Source organism: Falco punctatus (genome assembly GCF_963210335.1).
Source record: "Falco punctatus genome assembly, chromosome: 8".
NCBI classification, from domain to species: Eukaryota; Metazoa; Chordata; class Aves; order Falconiformes; family Falconidae; genus Falco; species Falco punctatus.
Window position 1 is genome coordinate 31,009,466 of NC_137588.1, and position 13,127 is coordinate 31,022,592.

General features: G+C 44.7%; 1 protein-coding gene across 7 annotated transcripts in view; it reads right to left on the reverse strand.

Moving 5' to 3' along the window:
• The window catches only part of SEMA5B (semaphorin 5B), a 295,424-nt gene that overhangs the window by 241,501 nt on the left and 40,796 nt on the right, over positions 1-13,127 (reverse strand). Inside the window, exon 2 of one of the 7 annotated variants that reach the window (XM_080399744.1) lies at positions 1-12,635. This exon is cut by the window's left edge and continues 38,612 nt beyond it. The exons of the other annotated variants lie outside the window; for them this stretch is intronic. The gene's annotated coding sequence lies outside the window, so the exon portion shown is untranslated. The remainder of the gene's footprint in view (positions 12,636-13,127) is intronic. 7 annotated transcript variants of the gene reach the window in all.

Below are 13,127 nucleotides of genomic sequence, written 5' to 3' on the forward strand. Positions count from 1 at the left end.
CAAGTCGCTGCTGTAGGGGAAGTAAGCTGATGAAGGTCGTTAGCATCTCACCCTGAAACCCCATTGCATGCCCAGTCCAGCCTCATCTCACAGCACAACGGTCGCTCCTTTGCAGAGCTTTGTCTCTTCTCCTATCTCTGATTTAGGCTCAGTTCCCCCTCCAGCTCCCCAAGGGATGCTGCATGTGTTTCATGGCCTTCAGCCACACAGAGGGTTTAGATTGCACAGAACTTGTAAGGTCAGGAATCTTGGCCATCTCTACATCCAGCTAATGAAAAGGAAAGGAGCAACGCTAGATCTGAAGACAGCTGCACTGTTCTCGAAGGGAACTGCACAGGGGCACAGCAACTCCTTCCCCACATGAGAGTGGCAGCAGGCAGGTCCCTGCAGCCCCCTCAGGCTGACTGCAAATCACTGCCCATTATGATCTGCTCACACCTCATATCCTTTTTGCACTTGTTTTACTAACTGCAGAAGGCAAGCAGCAAAAGAAGATTCTACCCCAAGAGATAATAAACTTTTCAATGAAGAAAAGCTGCAAAAATGTCAGGGTGTGTATTAGGGGACAGAGAAGCACACGTAGGTGGCTACTATTTTAAAAGTCATCATTTGCAAACTCAGTGCCACTGAGCTTACTCTGTTGCTGTCCCTCCTCTTCCCCTCCCACCCTTGCTGGGAGAGACTGACAACCGATAAAATCAGTTCAATTCCCAAGAAACGGCAGTTTTGTAATCATTTGTGCAAGTCAGGTAGAGGCTTACAGTGCTGGACAGGAGAAACTCCCAGAGCACCTGAGAAGCAAAAACGACTCAGCCCTCACGTCTAGAGTGAGCTCCAGGAAATTCAGACAAATTTCTCCTGCTGAAAACCAGCCTCCATCGCCAGGCTCCTGCAGGGCAGCTGCTCCAGCCTCCAGCCCTCCCAGGGGTCACCCACAAAACGGGTGGAAACCTCAGGGAAATACCAGTGGGCCAGCTCAGAGTGGAGGCAACTCTATGAAAATCAGCAGGGAAGGAGCTCTGCAGCTGCCAGTGGGGTTTTGCTAGCTATGGTCCCTGGGCCATGGGGAGAGGCTGTGGGAAGCACAAGCCTGAGGGCTGGCTGGGGAGTTAACGTGTCTCCAAGCAGGGCAAAAATCTACCGCCCTCCATGGGGAAAAGGTAAAATGCGGCTCTGCGCAGCCCAGCGCTGCAGCAATAATGCTGTCTCAGCACAGGCACTTCGACCTCTCCTCTGAGCATATGAAAACTATTGCGCCTTATCAGCTCTCCTCCACTGGAAACCTCCCGCAATCCCATGCTGGGGACTTAGGAAGAGGTCAGGCAGGGAGAAGTTTTACAGGCTGAATCATTCCCAGACAAATTGTTTCCTTATTATACATGGCAGCCTCCCACAGACAGACTGCCAGAGGGCTCTCTGAAATCGTATTAGGTGCCTTTCCCTCGCTTCTCTTTATCCCCCCATCATCCTTCTCACTTGAAATGTTATAGCTCACAGTCCCACCGGAGAGGGTCCGGGGGGTCACGAGCACTCAGACAGTCCAAGGGGCCCAAGGAAGGGAGCAGCACAAGGGCCCGGTGTAAATCACTCCAGGCTCAGCAACCCCTGCCCTGCTCTTCACATAGAGCAGTCAGGCTCCCAGCCCTTTGTGGGACTTGCAGCCAGATGTCAGGATCCAGCAAGCCCAGCAGCAGAGCTGCTCTCCAGACCCATGAGGTTGTGGCACACTGCCCACCACTGCCTGCAGGTTAGATGCGCATGCTCCTACCATGTCTACCCAAGCCCTGGGCTCACTGGATGCAAACCAGGAGCCACAGAACTGTTTCTGCAGAGAGTATCAAAGAGGAGGTAGTTAATAAGCCCCGAGGAGGCACTTAGCTCCACACCATGCCAAGGCTGTGGTTACAGCCTCTGGGCTGGAGCTGACTTGCACCCAGCCAGCCAGGAGCGTGGATGGATGAGGGTAATTCCCTGTACAAAACCGCACCAGCTCACATGGGGGTTGACTTGTGCTGGGAGGCACAGGGCTTCGTGCTGGGTCTGTGCGCCTGTGCCTCCCGCGCTGCAGCTGCTGGCTGCCTGCGAGGAGAAGGCGGGCCACGAAGGAGCATGAGCTGTGGCTGCAAGCCCCTTCTGTGAGGCCTGGGGAGATTAACAAGACACCGAAACGTCACACGGGTGGTTTCTGATGTCAGCAGAGTGCCTTGATGGCATTACAGCAGCATTATTGTGCACGGCTGGGGGTAAATTATTCCTTATGAAACTTTTATTTAACATAGTAACTTCCCTTGTAAATCGTGCTGCTTGGGCCTCAGTCACTGCAGGGACATTGCCAGCTGAGGCTGTGACAGAAGTAATGCCAGATCTGAATCAAACACACAAACCCTTCTGAGGTTCCTCAAAATGTGCTCAAGGGCTTTCCAGCAGAGTTGCATCTGACAGCTTGCAGCACGTGCTTGGGCCCCTTCTGGCATGTTACTCAGATGTAGTGATTTCCCTGCAGAAGAAGGGCTGGGGCTGTCACACAGCAGTACAAAGTTTCCATTTATTCCTGCAGAACTGAATAGCAGTTCTCATGGTGCCCCTCTGCTTGGATGCCTGGGAGCCACAAGAATCATTAGGGTGTCAGGGAAAACAAAAATCTTCTCTACACACTCACAATTTCCTAAAAGTTGTATCATCCAACCTCGCCACTGGCCAGCTCTCTGTCTTGTCATTTGTTTTCTCCTACCCTCTGTGCTCTGCCTTGTTTTGCTGGGGAGCTGCCACCCCGCAGGGCTTTCTTAAGCGTTCAGCAGCAAATTACTGACAGCCCCATGATGACATAACAGGTAAAACAACATGCAAGGGTGACCTAGAATCACTGTACCATGTCAAACTCAGCCACAGCAGGACATAGGATTTGTGACAAACTGTTTCAGGTTCCAGCTTGGGGGTGACTTATCACCTTAAGAACCCACAGCCTCTTGGTGTGGCGTCCAGCATGAGGTTGAAGTCAAATGATGACTGTCCTATGGAGTTAAAAATCGCATCTTGGCCTCCAGCTTCCTCTGAGCCTTACTAGATGTGCTGTGAATCTCAGGGAAGTAAAGTAAGTCCCAGGTCTGGGAAATGAAACAAGAACTGCAAGTAGAATTTTATTGCTTTGAAATGACTCTGGTATCTGAACCCACAGGAATTTGCACAGCACACACAGTTTCTCTTATCAGCAGAGCACCTCGTTATCCCTCGTGGCTGACACGACCATGACACGTCACCAAGCGGAGTCCTTGCCTCCAGCACACATCAATACAGAAATATTTAGCACAGTTGTAAGAGCTCTCCCAAGAGATGCGAGTATCCCATTCCTGCAGGCACCCATGAGGCACAGCCCCATTCCCAAATCTGGCAAGCACCAGCCTTCCACCCCCTGACTTCATTTGCCCCAGGCCTGAATCAGCTCAGGGTGCCCTGGGTTATTGCTCTATTTTTCCTGCAGCCCATGGGGTCCCACTGTCCAGTCACTGCATTACACAAAAGCAAAGGTGACCACAATTGCCCTAAACGGGGCATACACTAGATAAGAAAGAAAAAGGCTCAGGGAGGATTATCCTACAACTGCAGTACTGAAGGGACATGGAGATTAATCGACTTGCTCAGAGTTACACAAGCAGTCTGTGGCAGAGGCAAGAATTAAACCAAAATCCTCCAAGTCCCATGCCAGTGCCTTCACTAGCAGCCTCTTCCTCTCTGCCTACGAAGGCACGTCACTGCCTTTCAAGGGTAAAGCAGGGAAAATGGCAATGCTGTTTTGTTTCCTGCAGCGCAAGCAGAAAATAAGAGTTACAGCATAGCCAGGTGGGACTGGAGACAGAGCACTTGGAGCAGCGGTGTCAAGTGGGTAATCTATTTTGGCAATTAATGAAGATGTGCTACAGCCAGAGACCTCCTTTCCTTCAGCTGCGAGCTGCTTCCACCTCCTGAACTTTTTGGACAGACCACTTCCCCTCTCTCTCCCTGCCATGTATCTGGTGGACTTATGGAGAGGTGGACACTCGGGCTAGCAGAGTTGGTGTACTTTCCCTTGCTTTGTTTCTCACCAATGCCTGCATTACCACAGAACATCTGCTTCATGTTTTACAGCAGCTTTAATTGGGAACAATGCTGAATGCTTAGTAACCAGCTCTTTGGGTACCACAGTCAGGCTTCAACAATATATTTTGTTCCTAATTGGACAACTTTGCCAGGGCAAATCTGAAAGCACAACCAAAGCAAGTAACCATTGAGACTCTCCATGTGTTTTGAGAGCGAGTCCCCATGAAATCCTTACACCTCTCAGTTTCTTCCTTGAGCAGTGGGACAAAAAAGAGAAGATGCATTTGACCTCCCTAAATTGGGAGGTTATGATGATTTGTGACTACATCTTTCCTCCAGCAGAATGGACCAACCTTATTCTTGAAATCAGACTTGAAATATCAAATCAAGAAAATCAAGTCATAAAATCAGAGCAGAGACTGACCTATGCAGCTCTGAGTAACCTTTGTCAGGGCCAGATATTTCAGATTACAACCACTCTCTCTGCTGACAGAATTAAGTTGCTACATCTTGATGTTTCTCAAATTTAATCCCCACATTAGAACCACATGAACAAGCCTACTCCAACGGTCTGGAAATGAAACAAAGCTTCTCTGATTTCTGTTTTGATTTCCATCCTGAAACACAGATAAAGGTTACTGAAAGACCAGTGCAGGCTTGGCGTAGGTTGATCATAATGTCCATTTTCAGAATCCTGAAAGTCCTGATAATAAAAATTAATAAGCCAATTTCTCTGTGAAGTGGTAAAGAACAATACTTGACTAAAGAAACAAAGAAATTGGCATCCTACATTCTCTGCCCAGCCTCAAACTATCTTTCTACAGCAGACAGACTGTTTCCAAACAATCCAAACAAAACCAGTTTCCAAGCCTGCCACAACAGCTCTGCTTCGTGCTTTAAAAATTTCACTATGAGTCCTCCTTATGCACTTTGGTGGAAATCCTGTACTGCACGTCATATAGACTGAACTTGAAACCAAGCAAGTTTTCAAATTTTTTTTTGAGATACCAGCTTCATACAGTATCTGGGCTCTAGGCAACAGCCCCTCCAAGTGTAAGCCAGACAGATCTTAGACTGGTTACCACCCTTTATACCAGCCCAAGCACATCAGAAACAACAAGCTTTGATTTAAAAACAATCATGGCAGTGAAAATCTGAAACACCATCAGAGTCATCAGTACAGTTTTTCATATGTGACTATATTATTAAATCACAGTTTGGTGTACAGGAGATAGGTTGATGACCGAGCCTAATTCCAGTCCTAACATTCTCTCCTTGGACTGAATTCAGACTTCATTTAAGGAGCTGCAGTTTTAATGATTTACATCCAAGTATGCCAAGTCTCAGATTTGGCTTTTCATGTGGCTTAAGGCATATGTTAAATAGGATCATAACATTTACTTACCTCACCAAAGTGGTGGAAGACTTAATGCACCAACTTGCATTTTAATGCCATACAAAAATATATTGTCTGAAGTAGTTTCAAGTACTATCTTGAACCCCCCGTTCAGTTTTTAAGGCTCTAAAAATCACATATTTTTGTGATGTTCTTTCTATTTTGTTTTGCGTAAAAAGGTAATAAACCAAAGGTAAAAGCATTAAAATCCAAACAGCCCCCATTTCCAATACTGCAAATTCACAGCAGAAGCAGGCTGGAGGGAATGTAGCTAATGTCTTTTTCTTGTTCTTTTGTGATTCAAGCCAGTTAATAAAGAAAAAAGGAATTAAAACTTTATCAATCACAGCTTTGACCAGAAAAAGAAGAGAGAAAGAAATCCATGAAATTTTCCTTTCCTTGCTTTATGAGCGGCATTACAACATTCAGGTGGAGTTTGTAACATAGTAAGTTAAAAAAAAAATCAAAAAGACAAAACTGTGATTTTTCGGTTGATGATGATTCTTCAATTAGTTTGTGTTTGCAAAGAGCTTTGAAGATTTAAATTATTATTATAAGTGTTAAAACATTTTTACTGACTCTACTTGGAAAGAACTTTAGCACAGGTGATCTGCTGGGGAGGAACAAAACAAACTGGCTGGCAGTTCTGAAAAGCCATAACCCAAGATGCACCCACAGCGTGCTCTGATCCTGCACACAGGTGGACCTTCTACAGAGACTGTATTACTTCAAGCAGTAAACTTAACGCACATCCATGGTAAGCAGGCTTAACTCTTATACAGCCATTTTCATCCTCATACTTACAAGCAGAACTTACCCAGAGCTCTGCCCTACTAGATCTGTTTTCCATGATGGGAGATGGACAGGAAACACACAGAAAGCATACAGTCACCCAGGCAAAAGGGTTAAAGCTATGTAACTGGATGACCCAAGTCCCAGCTGAACACTGTGAGCATGTAGCTGTGCTGCCTCCCCTGGGTCACACCAGGGAGTTCAAACATGCAGGAAGGCTTGGCAGAATCACTGAGCATTTGAGCTCCATTACTCAATGGGACATTGCTCTTCCTACAGCATTTCCTACAGGAAAAGCAGGCAACTACCCTCTGCTCAAGGAGACAAGACTAGGAGGACCACACCCTATCAGCCACTTTGATTTGGATGGGAAAAAGTGTCTCATGCTGCCTGGACCAATCTCTCCCTGAGTATTCATGAATCCTTTCACCCACTTCCACTCACCACTAACATTAACATAGGAGCACTCAGAACAGAAGTCAATCAGATAGGAACCAGTCACTCTTCTCCATGCCTTCCCAACTAGAAATAACTTCTCCCCAGTGCCCAATAAACATCCCAAACAGTTCTCCCTTCAGGAAACATCTGAGTAAACAGGTGTGTCTAAAAGACTGCTCTCAAGGTCAGCAAACCTCCTGGGAAGCACATGGCTAAGTTGTCCTACCTAATAGTTGGTCCCTTTTTCCATCCTTGGGTGGACATAGGATTCATGGGAGACCAGGCAGGCAGTGTGGCTAAGACAAAAGGCTACATAGATCAGAAGTGCTGGTTTCATTTTCAGATGTGGTTTGTTGACCTGGAATGCACTAGCACAGGTCTGTCAACCTCCACCTCCCAAAGTGCATTCACCATTTAAACAGTAAGCTCTTGGGAGAGATACCACTGCTGTTTAAAAGAGAGAGGAGAGGCTGTGACTACATCAGATGATTTAGGAGCACAGTGTGCAGGAAGGCCAGGAGAGCTGGTATGCCATTTTAGCTTTTTCTCATCCTGAAAAATATGCAACTGTCTGAAGCTATGTCCCAGGACATGTTTGTAGCCCACCTATATTAACAGGTCCCTGGTCTCTGCCAGGCCTTCCTGGGTATTGCCAAAAGCAGCATAAATGCTAGAAAGGCTGAGAGTTGTCTCCTAAGTGCAAATCATCTCCACCTGTGACTCAACAGAGTATTTGAACCCAAGGCTATTGACATGAATGGCTGGTATCAGCCATTCACTGCACTCTCTCACACTGCTTTGACCTCAACTGAAACCATTTGCAATTTTACTCCTTCCACAGTGGCATGGATTAATGATTGATCATGGATCTTCACCATGAATCTCCAGGCTCCTGTCAGCCAGTGTCACAAACTTAACATTATCTAATTGTAAGTTTTCCCATTTAATTGCAATATACACCTGCTCAATGTCCCTCTGTGTGTGGAAAAGCATCATACTTCATTTAAAAAGCCCTCATTTAAATTCAACAGCTAGCTGCACAGATTTAACCATTAAACTGATTTATGTTGCATAAAAGATCAAACCAGATCACACCTTGTGGCCAAATAACCATAAAAGGTTTCTGTAAAGATCATTAATTCACCTCCCTGGGCAGTTAGTTTAGCAGTAAATATGACTTAGATGACTTTATCCAGTTAACCTTAATCAATTTGTTATTATGATTAGTCACCCTAAATAATACAAATGTGAGAGGGGAAGGTGCCACAGTTCAGACCTTAGTAATGAACAGTCTGGTGGTGGTGCTGACCCTGGATTCCCACACTCCTTGGAAACAGGCATCTGTCCTCCACTTGTGCCCCAGGGTATCATAGCCAGCCTGTGCCAGGAAGAACATCCCAGAGGCTGGGCTTTGCCTGATCCTTTTCAGTGGGCTGCAGATAAGCAGCTTTCACCACCGCAACACCAGAAAGGAGGAAGATGAGGGCAGAGCAGGACAGAAGGCAAGGACAGCCCATTCGCTCCATGCTAGGAGGAAAGCTGGTCCAGCCATCCACATACCAGCTTGAGATCTGGCAAGGTTTTACTTGGCAGACCCTGCTCTGTCACAGACTTCCAGAGCGACCTTGGCCAAGGTATTTCATCTTACTGTATCTCAGCTCCCCAGCTGTTAAGCAGGGATGACGCTGCTTCCCTCTTTCACAGGAGTGGTCTTAAAGTTTGTGAGGCATTCAAACATCACAGCCCTGGGAGCCATAAAAGCTCCTTAAGCAGGAAGATCCATCACCCTCAATGCTCCGGTCTCCTCTCACCCCAGCACAGCTCCATTGACTTCAACCCATTTACCCTGTCACAGAGGACATGAAATCAGTCAGGCCCTTGATGTGGCAAAGGGATTGCCTCTTCCTCAGAGTCACTGTGATAACCAGCAGAATGGGACCCACTGGGGGCTACAGCAATGTAAGCGATCATCAGTACTAAAGGAAATAGGCCCATATCTCAGCCACCAAAGTCACTCACACCTGAGCAAAGCACATTATGCTGACAGCAGCCCAGCACTCCCTATGCAAACTGCTGATATCAACTTAATGCCTTTTACACCAGTTTGGAAATAGAGGGAAGAAAAGATGAGAAGGGACTTAAGATCTTAACATATGTAATGCTATAGGTTAGCAGTAAATTCATGCAGTCGGTGGAACAATATCAGTGTAAAGAAGAAAACAAGATTCAAGGTGCTTGGGTGCCAGCCCCCCCAGACTCCTGAGGGGCAGAGCCTTGCTCCTGTCACGTGGCTGCACTTGGTATGCAGTCAGTGCATCAGTAAATCATGACTCCCTGCGTGACAGGGCTCATTCTGTCTGTGTGTATTTCTCTGTGTGTTCACTCTTGCCAGGGCAAAGAAAGCACTGTTTCATTTTTATGCTCAGCCACGTGCTTTTTTCCAGCCTTCCCACACTGTATACGTGAGTGAAAGAATGTGGAATACTTCCCTTTCCAAAATGCATACATCTCCACCTCCCAGTAAAAAGACTCCAAAACCACACCTATGTTCAGCATGAAGTGCTGGACATTTTCTCCTAAACGCAGCTCCACTTCAGGAGGCGTTTGATCTGAACAGAAGACAAGGGCATGATCAAAACCAGTCAGTAAGGACCTTTTCATTGACCCCAGAGGGCTTTAGTTGAGGATCTCTGTGTTCAATTACTTACAGTCCTCATTACTAAAGAAGAAGCTTGACCACACCTTGCAACCTTCAAATGTGGAACACAGCACATGAGATGAGACAATGTAATTCATTTGGAAAACTTAACATGCCAATGAAGGTCCCTTCCTTCAATGTCAGTGATCTTTCCCGTGAACTTGGTTGCATGACCATTTGCTCTTGGATGCAAGTTTAGCTTTCCACAAGTTAAGAAAGGGGATTATAAATTTGCACAGCATACAGGAAAACTCTGTTCCTATGATAATAGTTTGCACTCTGCTGGATCTGGCTGCAGGAGAGTGGCCAAAGCAGTATTATCAAAACCAAATAGTCTATCCCTATTCCCAGCGACATATTCAAATCCACAGAAATAACAGCATCAATAAAGTCTGAAAATAAAATCTGAAAATAAAATTTGACGAATTTTAAGAAAAGTGGGGTCAGACTGTGCAGCATTTAAGAAGCATGTACTTAAAATTAAGCGTATACCTATGGACCATTGACTTCAGTGGCACGCACTCATAGGCACAAGTTATGCTTTGATTTGGATCTGAAAGCTTCAATATTAGAAAGCAAATGCACAGAAGAGTTTTCATTTTTAAAAATGAAAAGACACCATTAAAAACATATCACATCAATCTTATCAACAAGGAAACTTTATTTATAGAATATGATATTAAATCTGAATTCTTTTCAAATATAGAGAGTATTTTGTTACATTATGCATCCAGGTGCTACATGTGATTTTGACAGACAGACTCATCTGAGAGATGCCAATTAACACGCTCAGAAGCAGAGCGTGGCAAAAGTCACAACATCATCAGAGAAGGAATGTGGTTTCTGTCACAGGAGGAAATAGCAATGATGGAAAAAAGTTTGTTCATCTCCTCCAACAATATGTGAATAGTTCCCCTCAATTAGCCCATTACTGTTTTACTAACTATGAAGAGACATCACAAAGAATTTAAATAACAGGATGAAGAAATCATTATATATTACATTTTATGTAATACATCTCATTGTTACTAATGAGTCAGGGATAGTTAAAACTCGATGAAATGGCTGTTGATTTTTTATCATGTTTGCTTCTAAATTCATTGGAGTGCTTATGTGAGCTGGTGAGATCCACATTTGTTCCTAATCTGCTCTGAAGGAAGGGGGCCAGCGGCAGGGCAAAACAGGCAGTGTCTGGCACTTCTGCTTATTTTCAGATAGAGTTTAAGGCAGGAGTCCAGACCTGGAGGGTGTTTTAAAATACTGGTCTTGAACTTCTACAGTACATTTCTTCTTGAGAGGATATAATTGTGTCTTACACACTACGACCACAATTCTACACTGAATTTATTCAGGCTTCATGTATGAAAAAGGGGATGAATTTTAGGATCATTGAGGCCAGAGGTCACTATGACTGCTGCTTAATGCACATAGTTGCTGTTTAATGGTGTGGCGTAGAAAGTGTTACATGACTTCTATTAAATCTGCCAAGAAATAACTGTGAGAAATGGAACTGGGAACTCTTCACTTCTGAAAAGCGCCAAGTGATAATTAATGATTTCAAATGTCAGAAACTTCATTTAGTATCTTTCCTGGAGGACTAGTGACACCATGCCTGACCAAATCAGCAGGAACAACTCTCTCATCCGAGTCATCATCTGCCAACACTAAGTTTTTCTTTAGGACCAGGCCCTCTCACACATCATTTCCTATAAAAGATCTGGCAAGAGCACAATGTGCCCAAGACTATGACTGTATGCTGCTGATAGGTGAGGCTTTCTGTCCTACTGGTAACCCAAAATGGCCCAATTCACCCCTCCAGTCATGTCTTTGCAGACATCACCTGTTGCTGACTCACATCCTGCCAAAGTAGTAACAATCTCCTAAAAGAACCAGTTCTGATCCTCAAGTTGCTTCCTATCAAGTGCATCCAACCAGAGGACTTCCAAACCTCACCTACAGCATGAGCTACTGGGATGCGTGTTTATGCTACTGAACTCAATAAGCAAGAATCTCAGCAATTCAAGCCTGTTTTTACATATTTAGTCTACATCATAATATAATGAAAAGAGAAGATTTTTAGTGATAAGGCAATCAATGTGTTTTCAAGTTATTTGGTGCAAGCCCCCTGGAAGGTTAGTTTTTCTTTTGATCTCAGCAAACCGCCTTTGAAACTTTCCTATTTCTGAGAGAGACATAAAGATCCCATTTTGCTGGGCACAGCTTTAATTTGTATGCAACTTTCTTCCTTGTTTTGTCAACCTCAGACAAGGGTAACAGGTTAATTGCTGTTTTTATTGGTATAACGGATGCCAATTATAAGGTGTGTTAAACTCCTGTGTTCTAGTTAAGTGAAAAAAAAACAGATCACATACACCATCCACGCTTTGCTATCCAAAGTAACAAGAAGTTGGAATATCCCAGGTAACAGAAAACAAAAAAAGATAATGAAAATAGTAAAGACAACTTGCCACTGTAAGTCAGCACAGATCCAGCACAGCCGGGCTCTGAGACAAAGCTGAAGAGCCCTGCCTGATCTGAGCCGGCTCCCCAGCTCTCATTAGGCTGAGCTTTACATACTCCGTCTCCACACTGGTCCTGTGCATTCACTGCACATGAGCAAATCCTTCTGGACCCCAGGGGTATGGGGGCTGTAGCCAGAGTTCTCCAAGCACCCTGGTGGTTTGGACCCAGCCCCAACCATGTTTATGAGTTCCAGCTGTGCCAGAGCTATTACTGACCCCATCATCAGCATGGTGGTTACAGCACAGGTCCTCCTGCCTCCTGTGGAAAGCACAAGTGTCTTGTAGGCCATGCTACTCATGCCTATAACATGCTGACAGCCTGAAAGAATCCACAGAGCCACATGCTAGTTTAAGAAGCTTACTAATGGACTTGGCAGGCAAGAAAATGTGTATGATTTAACATTTTTCTTCTTTCTTTAAATCTGTAAACACTTGGCAGATGCAATTAACCTTGTGTGGTCATTTCCCATGGCTTCATGCGGCTGCTGTGGAACATTCCCATCCAAATTGCTCATTCAGTGCAAAGTTCCTCTTCAGAGAGTTTTCTTCCAATTTTCCCCTCCTCTTCAAGTGGTCTTAAAGAAAGGACTTGGGCACGCTGGACTTCAAATGACCCTTGAATGCTATGTTTACTTTCACAGCAGGATGCACCAACTGCTTCATCAAATAAGTCTCAAGTAGACAGGTTTGGTGACTGGGAAAGCAGAGTCTCAAGCTGAGGGTAAAGGGTATGTCACAAATATTAGTGTAAGTACAGTGAGGGCCCTGTATCTTTGCAGAGAACAGTGCTCGCCCTAGGCTAAAGTCTGTGCTAATATTTTGAATTTATATCACATCTCAGCTGATCTTACAGGAGAAAGGCCAATTGGATTTTATAGCTCAACAGCTAATAGGATTGTACAGGATTTGATAAAGAAAGAAATTGCCATTATAGATTTAACTATCCTGTAACAAGGAATATAGAGCTGTGTTAAATTTCAATATTTTATAAAATATTTGCACTGAAAATAGAGCTGCAAATCCATGTTATGTATTAATAGTTTAAAACTAAATACCTGGATGCATAGCTGCCACTGAACCCCATGCTGAGTAAAATAAAATATCCTATAATTTTATAGCCTAAATGTCTGACATCTGCAGTATCTTCCACTCCAGGTGTTCCCTTTGCTTTGGAAATTTGCATTCAGAAAAAGAAGAAAACTGGGAC